Source organism: Bidens hawaiensis, unplaced genomic scaffold, assembly GCF_021521415.1.
Source record: "Bidens hawaiensis isolate Kalapana, Puna unplaced genomic scaffold, B.hawaiensis_p1.1 tig00018794_1, whole genome shotgun sequence".
Lineage (NCBI taxonomy): Eukaryota > Viridiplantae > Streptophyta > Magnoliopsida > Asterales > Asteraceae > Bidens > Bidens hawaiensis.
Genome location: NW_027492856.1, coordinates 328161 through 342192, shown reverse-complemented (window position 1 = coordinate 342192; position 14032 = coordinate 328161). Strand labels below are relative to the sequence as shown.

The 14032-nt window shown below is 35.6% G+C and overlaps 1 non-coding gene across 1 annotated transcript; it reads right to left on the bottom strand.

The window, feature by feature from the left end:
• Positions 1 to 13137: 13137 nt before the first annotated feature.
• Positions 13138 to 13244, bottom strand: LOC143557080 (small nucleolar RNA R71). The gene has a single exon (XR_013139503.1). It is a non-coding gene; the product is annotated as a small nucleolar RNA R71 (small nucleolar RNA).
• Between the last annotated feature and the right edge of the window lie 788 nt (positions 13245 to 14032).

The window sequence follows — 14032 nt, the reverse complement described above, 5'->3', positions numbered from 1 at the left end:
AATCATTATCTCCTTTCTTATTTGATAAGGTGAGTATTTCACTCTCCTTTCTACTTATTTTTAATCCTTTTTGGGGACACATGTGTATCTTATTTATTTACCTATTATATAGTATTCACAATTGCAACTGTTTAATCCTTGTGTGTATATCAGTTTAATGCCTAACTTGCAATATGCTTATTTGCTTAATTGTCCATTCTTCGGAGAGGTCCATCATAATCACAGTGATAGTATGATCATACGACCGTTGTAGTAGCCAATGCCCACTTCTCAAGGCAACGGTTTTACCGACACTTATTATTTGCTCATTGGCTTAATTGTTTATCTCACATGAAAAGTTTGCGTTTTATTTTATATATTATATTGTATCTCCATTAACTGGTGTTTATACTCACTCAACCTCGTGTTGAAAAAATTATTTGTATTTTTACGCATATGCAGGTCATCGTGTGAATTGATTATCAAGAATTATTGAAGGATTTAGGATTTGCTATATTAGAGGAGAGATTATCAAGAATAAATCAAGACTTAATTAAATTTGAACTATTTTATCTTGTTTCTCTATTTCTAAATTTTGTACTTGTATTTTTTGGAGTTGTTTATATATTTAAATTTTAATAAATAGATATTGTCACTTTAACTTATTGCATTATAGTACCTTGAGAGATGTGAGAAATCAGCTCATGCCCCGGCATTTCTGCCTTAGGTTGGGGTGTGACATCAAGTCACCACGCATGATGAAAAGAGTGCATGTAAAGATATTTTTGTAGAGTCTATACAAGACATTCAACCAGTCGTACTACGATAACCACACTAGTGAAGCCATTATAGTACTCGGTACAGGATTGAAGACTGAGTTTATACGGGTGATTGATCTGATGTGGCTTGTTAACTTATCGGTGGCCGAAAACGATGCGCTATTTAAGAATGAGATATGGTTTGCCGATATTAAAGATTATGATCGTGCTATGCAATTCAACGTGTCGTGCGTGTTTGCAACGCGTTTGGAGTTTATTGTTGTGCGGACTGGAAGACTAAAAGGTTTAGCTGATCAAAGACAAAGAGCACGAGACGAGAGGAATTTGTTAGTGCATTGTGTTGGTCATCTCGGTCTTTGTATTAATTGTAATTTATTTATATTAATGTAAAAGGGCATTTTGGTCTTTTCACCAGTCCATACGTTACGTATATGTGTTCACTCGATAAGGAAGTTTAACGAATGAACTCATACGTTATGCCAAATGGCCATTCGTTAAGGATGTTTAACGAATGAGCCTAATCGTTATTAATATTGTACCATTCATTATGGAATGTTAACGTATGAGGTATAACGAATGAGTCATTCGCTATATTATTAAGTTAAAGTAGGGATTTAAGACGAATGAGTCCCATTCTTTATGACTTGTATAACGAATGGACTTCGTCTTCTATATATAGATGTATCCTGAGTGCTAATTTAACAAGTGTATTCATAATTATTCCCGAGTGTCTTTACTCTGCCGAATTTCCCTCTCACACACACACACACACACACACACACACACACACACACACACACACACACACACACACTTCGTTCTTTGTTTAGATTCATCTTTAACATATCAAGAACTAGATCCTTATAATAGTATGAATTGATTATTGATTCGTATATGTTCATTCAAGCTCTCTCAAGAACCTAACCTTGAAAGGTTTCAAAATTCTAAAACACATAATGAGGCAAAATTGCTAGAACCGGTTCGCGTCTGCAAGACCCGGCTCGAACTCGCAAGACCCATATTGTGTTCGTTGTTACTCGAACCTTAAACATGTAAAGTTCTAAATTTTATTGAGCTATCCCAGTCGATTTATCACTACACCAAATTTCGATTCAAAGCGACTCGTTTACCCATTTATTTAGGAACCAAACTTTACTCGTTTAACATGAACTAATCCAAACAGCTCATTTATTATAGAGTTTTATCATTAATCGTAACCCAATCTATCATCCTACCAAGTTTCATGCAAATTCATACACGAAAAGTAAACTTTTTTTAGTAGAAATGTACCTTTAAGGTTTATGTTCGAAAACACTTGAATAGCCAAAAACTATCAAACAAGCTTCGGTTTAGGTGATTCAAAAGGCCACGAAATCTTCTTGATGCGATATACGAACCCATATGCTCTTCGTCGCCGAAAATCACCGCTACAGTCGTCAGAAAGCTTAAACATTTTCCGGAAAACATATTTCTTCACTGTTACGGTTTGCTTGAGAACACACCAGACTTCCAGACCTCTGATCGAAGATCAAAATGGTCAAAATTGTTGTTTATATAATATGAACACTGTTACAATTTGAGACTGATCCGATGGTTATATCTCCAGTATTTGTCAGATCTTTGCTGGTTGTTCATTCAAAAACGGGATTTGGGGCTATTAATGGTTTTTTTTCTCTCTCTAAATCTTGATGTGAAGGCCAAGATGATTATATAATGAGATGGTGGTTATATTTATGGATAAGGTTTCATGTTTAATTTTTCATCTAATAACACTAGCACCCCTCATACTTTAAATAATTATATTTATCTTTTAAAATCCAATTAAACACGATTCATTTAAATACCAAAAGAAATTCGTGTGATGTTAAAAATAGTAAGTAAAAGAAATCCACAAAACCTATGCATTAAATGCAAATAAACACTAAGGGTATGTTTGGTTGAAAAGAATGGAATGAAGGGGGAATGGAATGGGAGGAGGAATGGAATGGACAAAGGAATGAAATGAACAATTACCATTCATTTGTCTTGTTTGGTTAACATATGTGAATGAAATGAATAATTACTTTATGTTGTTTGGTATCCGAAAAAATTTTTAGGAATGAAATAGAAAATAAAAATATTCTTATCCCAATATATATATTTTTTTACAAAAAAAAAAAAAAAAAACTGAAATGGCGACGGTGGTGGTAGCTATGGAAATGAAAATGGTGGTGGTGGTGGCGGTCAGGCGACGGGGGTGGTGGTTGTGGTGCTGGTGGTCAAGTGATGGTAGCATTAGTAGTGATGGCGGTGGTAGGGTGGTGATGACGGTGGTGGTGGCCAGACAATGATAGTGGTGGTGACGGTTATGGTTGGGTGGCGACGGTGACAATGGTTGCCGTGGTTATGTAAGGCCCCGAACCCGGTAGCCCTACTTTAGCGTCGGATTTACTCATAAACACAGTTCTTCAAATCAGAGTTTATTAAAACTTTTCGCGGAATATAAAACATCAATCATTTGTTACAAAACGTTAAACCTTTTCTTTGATACCATAACACAAAACTTTATATTTAAAACATCTTTACTTCTTTCTTCAGATGCCAGCCGTTCAATCCATGCCGTGTGTCATCCGCATGCTAACTCTGTAATCAGCTCACCTGCGTGCATACTAAAAGTCAGCTACGCTGAGTGAGTTCTAGTTAATCGAACGCCATACAATACATACACATACATACATATCCGTAGATACATATCCATACTTCACTAGTTACCCTTCTGTTCTACTTACATACTTGCTACCATACCTACATACATATCTACAATCACTAACCTCAGTCTACCGAGAGTACGTTCATAGTTCACCGTCTATACCTGTACTCAAGGTCGTGAACACGTACAAAGGTCCGCAGTCCTTACCTATGTTCACCCTTTATGGTACGTGCAAGGTCCGCAGTCCTTCCCTATACCATCCTACATCCACAACACGTACAAGGTCCACAGTCCTCCCCTATGTTGCAACCTAAACCATAGCACGTACGAGGTCCGCAGTCCTCCCCTATGCTACCACAATACAACTACAGCACGTATAAGGTCCACAGTCCTTTCCTATGCTGAGGCCTATCTATAATACGTATAAGGTCCGCAGTCCTTAACTACGTTGTCGTCTATTATCTGTAACACGTATAAGGCCCACCGTCCCTATCTACGTTTACATCTATCATCTACTTTACGTATAAGGCCCGCAGTCCTTAACTACGTTTACATCTATCATCTACTTTACGTATGAGGCCCGCAGTCCTTAACTACGCCATCACCAGCCGAGTCTATGTCCGACAAAAGCTAGAGGGATTTGCCATCCTAACTTACTATGTCGAACGTAGAACTCACATACCATTCGTGTACCTGTATACACCTACTTCACATATACAATAAGAACACTCTAGGCATTCTTTACCTCATTCATTTAACAACCATACCCCTTGTCGTTACGTGCAATATCCGAAGATCGTTCGCGTACCGACAAGCAACCATTCATATCCATCACATATATCACATATGGCATACACTTATCACTTAGGATAAATGTATTAACAACACAAAGAGTATGCACACAGCCCCGAAAACATAACACATAAATGGGGCTAGAAACTCACCTGAATACTGTTACGCTCTCCGTTAATAGTTATTCCCCTCTTGAGCTGTGCACGGCTAACTGTATAATATTTACACGCATCAATTAGCTACTACTACTTATGTTGCGTTTCTATCTTTATATGACCCACAACGAACGGGGGTCCGGGGGCAGCGCCCCTGGTAGCGGGGTTCTAGGGGCGGCAGCCCCTAGCGGGGTCCAAGGGGCAGAGCCCCTGGCTGGGGTTAAGCTGCCTTAACACATTTTCCATTAGGTTTTTAATTTATTTTCTAAACGAACCTCACTTCAGGCGAAGTTAAACCTTAGGCGAACTTGGCTTCAGGCGAAGTTAAACCTTAGGCGAACTTGGCTTCAGGCGAAGTTAAACCTTAGGCGAACTTGGCTTCAGGCGAAGTTAAACCTTAGGCGAACTTGGCTTCAGGCGAAGTTATCCTTAGGCGAACTTGGCTTCAGGCGAAGTTATCCTTAGGCGAACTTGGCCGTAGGCGAAGTTATCCTTAGGCGAAGTTACGCTTGAAGGAGAAGTTCATCAGGCGAACTTAATCTTGCAGGCGAAGTTGTCGCGCTGCAGATCTGTTTGCCCATAACTCCTTCGTTTCTTAGCCAAATAACTCGATTTTGGTACCCACGGAACCGTATGATCGGCGCCTACAAACCCCAACCATCAAATCGGCCTAAAATCGACGTTTTAGGGGTCCGATTTGGGCAGTTGGGTTTCGGGTCCGGTTAACCCATCCAATCCTAACCATTTTCAGTAATAATAGCTTTGTTAGATTAGTTCTTACCTTACCAACTCAGATCTATCAACAAATCTCGGGTCTCGGCTTCGAATCTAGATCGGTTAGAATGTGTGTGTTTTGAGGGTGTAAGGAGTGTGTGTTAGGGAGTTTGGTGAGAAATGAGATATTTTGGGATTTTGGGGGTATTTATATCCCTGAAATCCCATTCTCATTTAACCTATCTCAATTAACCCAAGTCCATAACCCACTTCCATTACCCGACACTAGCCCGACCCATACCAACTCCTATTCTTTTATTTATTTCCTGATAACCCGAGAAAACTTCCCATCTATTAATAAGTAATATAATTAATATTACCTTTGAAATTTCGGGATGTTACAGGTTATGACGACGGTACTGGCGGTGGTAGCTTTGGTGGTAAAGTGGTGGTGGTGGTGGAGGTGGTGATGGCGACGGTGGCGGTTAGGTGGTGGTGGCGGCGACGGTGGTGGCGGCGGAGGTGGTGGTGACGGTGGCGGTGGTGGTCAGATGATGGTGGTGGATATGGTAGTGGTGGTGGTGGTGGCGATGGTTGTTGTTAGATGATGGTGTTGTTGAGAAAGTAGGTTGAAGGAGGAATGGAATGAAAAAAAGAAGGGAGGTGTGAAGGAATGGTTTTGATGGAATGAGATTCCATATGTAATGGATGATTCAATTCCATTGTGTAAACAAACATCTCTTATTTCATTTCCACGTAATGAATCATTCCATTCCGCATATTATTACTGCATAATAAACGCTACCTAAACATCTTTTAATTTTAATTGCATGCCACCATCCTACACATGGATTGACACTAACCAAACTTGTAACATAAAGTCCTTCTACAAAACCTAACGGCCGACAACCCACATTCCAACCACCAATTTTATTTTACAAACTCCTCACAGGCTCATACACTCACATACATATTTCTTGGAGCATTACAAGCATGTGTAGACTGACCTCCAAGTAAGTAATTAAATCCTTACTTTAGTTGGTCTTCAGGTTCAATCACAAAGATAATGATTTAGGTTTGGGATATTATGTTTTTAGATTTGAAATCAGATTCAAAAGGGTTTTCCTATATCAGTCGGTTTCCTTCTTGATGGTGCTCCTAGGTGAGACAGACCTGAAGTGTCAAAATCAGTATAGACGGTTGGCATCCCGTCTTAAGAAAACTCACTCGGGTAAACGCTATTTAATTAAATCCATGGTGATTTTCATTCATACACGCGTTTTTGCTTATAGACATCACATATATTCACACTAATACACTTTTTGTTTAAAGCTATTGTGCTATCAAACCTTCGATGTTAAAGCATCTAAACTAGATTTTTAAACATGTTTTTATCTTGGTTTTTTAAAGCTCATAAACATCCTCTATGAGCCAATATGCTTAGATTAAAAAAACATCATAAACACACGCATACAAGTGATCATTTTAGCGTAAAACAAACTTAGATCGAGGCTTGATGAATGATAAGTTTTGCTATACGTGTTATCACCAATGATTGTAGGTTGGACTAGAAGTTCATAATCATTATCCACTAAAAATATAGGGTAAAGTTAAAATACAAAGGGAATTAAAAGTAAGAAGTGTGACAATGATTTGTGACCAAACAAAAAACCCTTAAAATAAATTTTAAAAAAAATAATAAAAAAAATAATAACTTAAAATATAAATAAAAAACGAAAAAATTAAAAAAACTAAAATGTTTCTGCCATCATTCCCGTTAAAAAACTAAAAGAATAAATTAAAAAAATGACTAAAAGTCACAATGACGAAAATGAACAAAAGACATAATTATAACTAAAAAAGACACAATAGATTGCAAAATATAACACAATGTTGAACAAAATATAGCACAATATTGAGTAATATAACACAATATAAAGAAAAAAGACACAATGTCAAGAAAAAAGACACAATCAATGAAGAAAATAAATAAAAAACACAATAATAAACAAAAAGACACAATGATCTTTTTCACTCACCATTGTGTCTTTTTTTTTTCTTGAGAACGAAAAAGACGGTGGAAACATTTTTGTGTTTTTACTTTTTTTCGTTTTTTTATTAATTTATTTTTATTTTTTTAGAGATTTTTTTTATGTGGCTACAGATTATTCTCATTTTTGTTCCACTTTATAAAATAACTGACCCTGAAAACATAAACAAGGTAACATTTATTCACAATCTAAACCAACCCAACTTTTAATAAAAAATAATAATTTCTCTCTGTTCCACCTATTTAATCCAACCCAACTTAACCTTTCATCTTTATACATAACCTAACCTAAATCAACTTTTTATTACATATACATGATTCAGGTTTTAATTTATTTTGTAAAACTTATTATAAATAATAAAAATTATTTTTTAAACAAAAGTATTTTATATATAAAAAATTATTAAAACTAAACAAGACCGTATATTTGGATTTAAAAAACTGCACACATAAATCTCATTTTGAACCTAAAAATTTATCTACAAGTTTTATCAAAATAAATAAATAAAAAATAAAAAAATTTTATGAGCTCATATTGTAAAAGTACATATTCTTACAAATACTCCGCTTTAAATAAAATTTGTATCGAAATATTCATAAAAAAATAATAAACAACACCGTGTTATTATATTTTTAAAAAAGTTAAATGATATAAGTTATTAAACAAAAGTCAAATTACTAATAAAAATAATTGCAAATACTCCGTTTTAAATAAAAGTTGTATTGAAATGTTCATAAATATATACCAAACAACACTGTGTTATTATAATTTTCTAAACAAAGTTAAATAATATAAATTATTAAACAAAAATCAAATTACTAATAAAACTAATTGAAAATACTCCATTTTATATAAAATATGTATCGAAATGTTCATAATAAAAATAAACAAAACTGTGTTTTTATATATATTTTTTAAAAAAGTTATATAATATAAGTTATTAAACAAAAATACAATTACTAATAAAACTATGTGTAAAAAAGAAAAAGAGTAAAAGAAAATTTATCACAACCACTCTTGGGTTGACATGTATCACGTAACCCATCACAACACCGGGTTGCCACACCAACCAGGTTGTGGAGTTTGGTGACTTTTCTATTTTCTTTTAATTATTTGATCAACAAACTACTAAAAAAAGTCACCAATATAGTTGGTAAGGGTTATAAACTTAAAACTAGAATCTAATTATATTATTAAAATAAAGCATAGTGTCCACATGACACCATACTAGATTGTCAACATAGATGCCACACAATCTATTACAATTTATAATATTTTCACCTAATTCATTATTAATTGAATTTAGCAATCATTTAATTGACTTTTATTATTTAATTTCCTGAAATAATATTTATTTTTACAATTTCAACTCTTTTTTTTACTAGAATTTAAAATTAAAATATGTAACTGACATTCTTAATTATGATAATTAACTAGCGTTTTATTAAAAAAACACAATAAAACAAAAAGGATATTTCAAATATATGACATAAAAATTATTCCAATAATTTCCGAAGTCAATCTTTTATATTATAACAAGATTTTCGATAGTGTATGGTAATTATTAAAACAAAGATATAATATTTCACATTTTTAGATGATTACTTATTTTATTTTCCGAATATATTATTCATGATCTTGCTAACGTGTTTTTTAAATCAAGTATTAAGGTTTTTTTTTTGTATTTCAAATAAAGTTTGTCATCAGTTAACTTTTAAGTTTTATTAAATACAGGGGACTTAAATTCAAGCTAACATTTTCAAGTAGCGGATTTTCTTATTTCAAAGGTTCCTTTAGATTTTAAGTTTTGCAAATGTTTTTTTTTATGTTTTAAGTAATATAGATATTGCGAGTGTAAGTGTGTGTATAAGTGTGTGTATTGCGAGTGTAGAGTGTGTCCTATAACATTCTCAATAGCCTCATTTATATAGGAAATGAAAATAACCATAAGTCCTACAAATCCGAGAACCTAGCCGCCATGATTAATTAACAACTTAGTATTTATCCCACGTGTATTTCAACTGTTTCTCCGAGCTTTTAGGTAGAAAGAGTCATCTAGTCGTTGTAAACCGTTTGAGTCTTGTGTAACCTACAAGCACAATATAAATAAAACAAGCATGGCTGGTTAGTTCAGGAGTCTACATCTAGCTGGGAATCCTAACTATCAGGGTAATAGTTAGGTTCACATTAGGGATAAAATGACCTTTATTAATTGTCCTCAATAATGTTACAGCTGTAACCCTATAATGCCCAGCGGTCACATTTTTCCACTTGATAACAATTTAGAATTTTGACGGCTTGAGGTAACTTGATAAAACTTAGTGCAACTTCCGAGGTTAGTTAACCGCCTTTCAATTAATCCCAAGATGACCCCTATAATTACTCTTCGTTTGTTTTAAAAAAACACATTCATCTTCCGTCATCAGGTAACTTCTACCTATCTCTAGTTTAGGGTTTCTCCTTCTTTCCTCTTTCTACTTGTTTTGAATAAAAATCTACTAAGGATAATGTATCCTAATTTGTCAAGTGAGGTATAGTGCTAACACGATAATAGTGAATGTGTAATCGAAATCTTGGTGAACACAATGATTTGATCATGAGGGAAAAAGCCCTTGAATACGATAATCTCACTTCGGTCAAAACTTAACAAGGTAATCTTTGATCGATTGACTTCGGTCAAGGATTCACGAGGTAATCTTTGGTCGAATCACTTCGGTCAAGGATCAACGAGGTAACCTTTGGTCGGATAGTGCGTGATTATAGTAATCTCCGGCACAAAAAACCTCTGGACGGTGAAAACTATCACCATCGATTATATTGATAATAAAAGGCGGTTACAAGGGTTGTGGAGTTGATGATCAACAAATACTATGTGTGTGAGTACAAGATATCTTAGCAGCTAGAATACGTGTGAATGTGTGTGTTCTAATGTTGATCACAACCTCTATTTATACAAAAAACATAATCACTCAATGGAGTTATGATTAATAAAGACTATTAACTAATAATCCCTAAAAATCCGCCATTGCCCTCAATATAATCGTAACTGCCACTTTGACCACGTGCTCCATCACTCAGGCTGCGAAATAGGGGGTAGACCAGGTCTTGGAGCCGTTACACTTGATAAATATCAGCCTTCATATAAGAAATAACCGTTAATAGCACCAAATACCGAGGATCCACAATCCTGACATAGTTCTAGAACTCTTCAGAAGGATAATTGATCCAGACGCCTCAATATCTTCTTGATTGCAAGTTAGTGGATAGACTGAGTCTTCTAACCATTATACCTTCTAAATATTAGACTACACATGAGAACAACCGTTAATTAGTAATAAGTACTAAGGATCCTTGATCCTGATACGATCTGGAATACATGCTAAGGATCACTGATCCAGACATATGCCAGGATAACATATCCACAGTGTCAAATTTCTGTGCATTATCACTACCGATCATGACTAAAAGACAATCCCAGGACTCCGCTTCCAGTAGTGTGAGTGATGTATCACAAGGAGTAAATCTTTTAACATTGAATTATCCACTTATTTTGGTAAAACTACATGCAAATTCATTGTATTTGTGAATTTGCAGGTCCGGGCGCCCGCCCGTCGAAGAAACGACAAAAAGATGGTGCTTTTCGGACAAAAATCAAGAATCTGCTAAAAGTGCATGATCTTGCCAAGAAGTGCATGACCATGCTGGTGACAAATGCATGGATATGCACATTATGTGCATCACCGTGCACATCCAAGAATAAGCTAGTTCACGCCGGTGCACTAGCTGGTACCATGACAAGACGAGTCTGCACCATCATGCACTTTTAGTGCACCACCATGCACTTCCGAGGAGACGAGTCCATGCACTAGCTGATGCCGAGAACAAGACAGATCAAATTTGAAAGTGCACTAGCTAGTGCCTGTAATGCACGACCATGCACTTTTTGTGCATGACCGTGAACTTTTTTGGAACCTGCAACACTGGTAATCGAAAAGTGAAAGTTTGACTTACTAAATCGGTGCACGACCATGAACTTTTTGTGCATGACCGTGCAGTTTGTCCAGAAGCTTATAAACACTCATTTTCTCTTCCTTTTGGTGTGTGGAGCCTTGGTGATTCTCTCTCAACTCTTGAAAATTATTTTATGTGTTCCTTGAGATTTTGAAGGCTTCCACCATCCTCAAAATCCATCATTCCATTCTTAAATCCTTTTTTGATCTTAGTTTACTTTCAATTGTTCTTGAAAATGATTTGTAATCTTATTTCTAGTTTGATTGTAGTTGTATTAAGCCATATGAGCTAATTACTCGAACTATCTAGACAATGTTGAAGCTCTTGCTAATGTGATATATTATCTATGAATGATTTTGGTAAAGTGGTGTTCTTTCAAGAATATGGTGGAGTTTGTAATTTGATATTGATGGTTTTTATACTTGTTAGAGATGCTTAATCTTGTTAGTCTTATAAATGTTTAGGCATTCATGTTGGAAAACTATGTTATAGATGTTTGTTTGTAAACTTTGAATGTTCATGTTATCTTTGTTTACATTACTAAGTTAGGAATGACTAGTAAAGATTAACTTGGTTACGAGATTATTTATGAGTATGGAACCCTACACTTAAAATTGAAAAATTGATGAATGTTATGATTCTTGACTTGGTGATGACTTTCTAGTTAATATTTCATAAGTTGATGTTAATTTCATAAGTTTGGCTAGTTTAATGTAATTTTAGGTGGTTAGAATGTTATTCATGCTAGCTTTCCTTTAATTATGAGACTTTGATGTTTTTACAAACAAGTTAGTCTATGTTCATGTCTTTAAGGTAAACCCATCGTGATGATTATTTGCTGATATTAGTTTGCTTGATTTTCATTTAGTATTTATGTTTAGATTCATGATATTTTGCCATATCATTGCTATTTTGTCATGTTGGTAGAGTGGATTCATGTCTAGGTAGTTTGTTGGATTGATCGATTTCTTGCTTATTTACTTGCTTTGTGTTCATCGTATGCTAGTTTAGTTATTTAAAATTAAACTTAAGATTTACTTGTTCGGTTGGTCATTTATGAAGATTTAATACTAGAAAGTTGTCGTGTCTATGGATTGATACTCGGTTCTTACCAACACTTTATTACAAATGATAGGTACACTTGCCTTTCGTGTGTGGTTTAGTTTTAGGTGAAAACCTATTTTAATACCCGATTTGTGTAGAATTTTTATTACATACACACACACACACATCAAGTTTGTGGCGTCGTTTTCGGGGACACGGTGATTTTTTAGAACGATCTGAGTATTTAATTAGCCTTGTTGATATTTTTGATCTATGTTATTTTATTTTATTTTATTTTAATTTTATTCTTGTTATTTTATCTTATTTTTAGTTAGTTTCTGTATCTTTGTTCATTTTCCGTTCCGCGTTCTTCCGGGTGATGAATGTCCACTACTCCCGGTCCTGAGCTTGTTTCACCTCTTTCTGAGTCAGAGCGACATCTTCAAGAAGGTTTGAGGAGGAGAGCACGTGAGGTTGCCAAGGTCATTGAAAACAAAGAAGTGGAGTATACCGACACCCCCAAGGTAAAAGAAGAAGAGATGGCGGACCCGAACGATCAAGGTCACATGGACGACTTTGCCACACCATCACTTGAAGGTTATGGCAGCAGCGTCATGCAACCCGATATTGAAGTGAGTTTCAAGATCAAGTCGGGCATCATTCATATGGTTGAAAATTTTGTTTCTTTTCATGGTCTCCAGAACGAGAACCCTCATGCTCACGTTTCACATTTCCTTCGACTATGTGTGACATTCATAATTAATAATTGTTCTGATGATGTCGTGAGACTTAGACTTTTTCCATTCTCACTTAGCGGGTCTTCTCTGGAGTGGTTAGAGGCACTCCCTTCCGGTTCCATCAATACTTTGAATCAATTGGTTAAGCAGTTTCTTCTTCAATATTTCCCACCCGATAAAACATCAAAATTCCGAGAAAACATCACTGGTTTTCGTGTCGATGATGATGAATCACTTCATGCCACATGGGAGAGGTTCAAGGGCTTTTAGAGAAAAGGCCCTCATCATGGTTTGAGTCGCGGGTTTCAATGCCGTACATTCTTTGACGCTTTATCCGTTGCACAAAATCAGGCCATCGATCAGGTTGCGGGAGGAGATTTTCATAGGTGTACCCCAAATGAGGCTCTTGATATCTTAGAGAAATCCACTAATAAGAGTTTTACATATAATCCATCTCGTAGTATTCTTCCTCTAAGGGTGTTCATCATGTTGATTCAAACACCCTTGTCTCCGCCTTGTTAGAAGCTCTTACTAAAAGATTTTACCAAATTCAAACCGATCTTGTCAAATCTAGTTCTCGTTGTGGGGTGTGTGATGGGAAACACCAGACAGTCAGTGCCAGCAGGCCATGGTGGTGGAGGATGTTGACTTTGTGGGCCGCCAAAACAATGCCTACAGCAACACCTATAATATGGGATGGAGAAACCACCCCAATTTCAGCTGGAAAGATGGTTGTAGCAATCAAAATCATATGCCACTGGGTTATGACAAAAAGACAAATTATCAAAGTTAAACCCAAAATCAATCTTACCAGAAAAAGCCTCAATTTCTGGGTTCCAGCAGTGGTAATCAGTCAGGTGGGGGGACTAGTGTTGAAAGCCTTTTGTCCCAACCTTTGGCTAAGATCGAGACCTCAAACAAATTAACTGAGCAAAGGAACCTAAAAAAATATGAGACTCTCCAAAGGCACGATCTTGGTTTGCGGAATCCGAAAGCGTCCACGCAGACCATCGAAAATGAAGTTGGAAAGATTGCTCAACTCCTCTCTGAGAGACATCAGGGTTGCCTTCCTAGTATCACC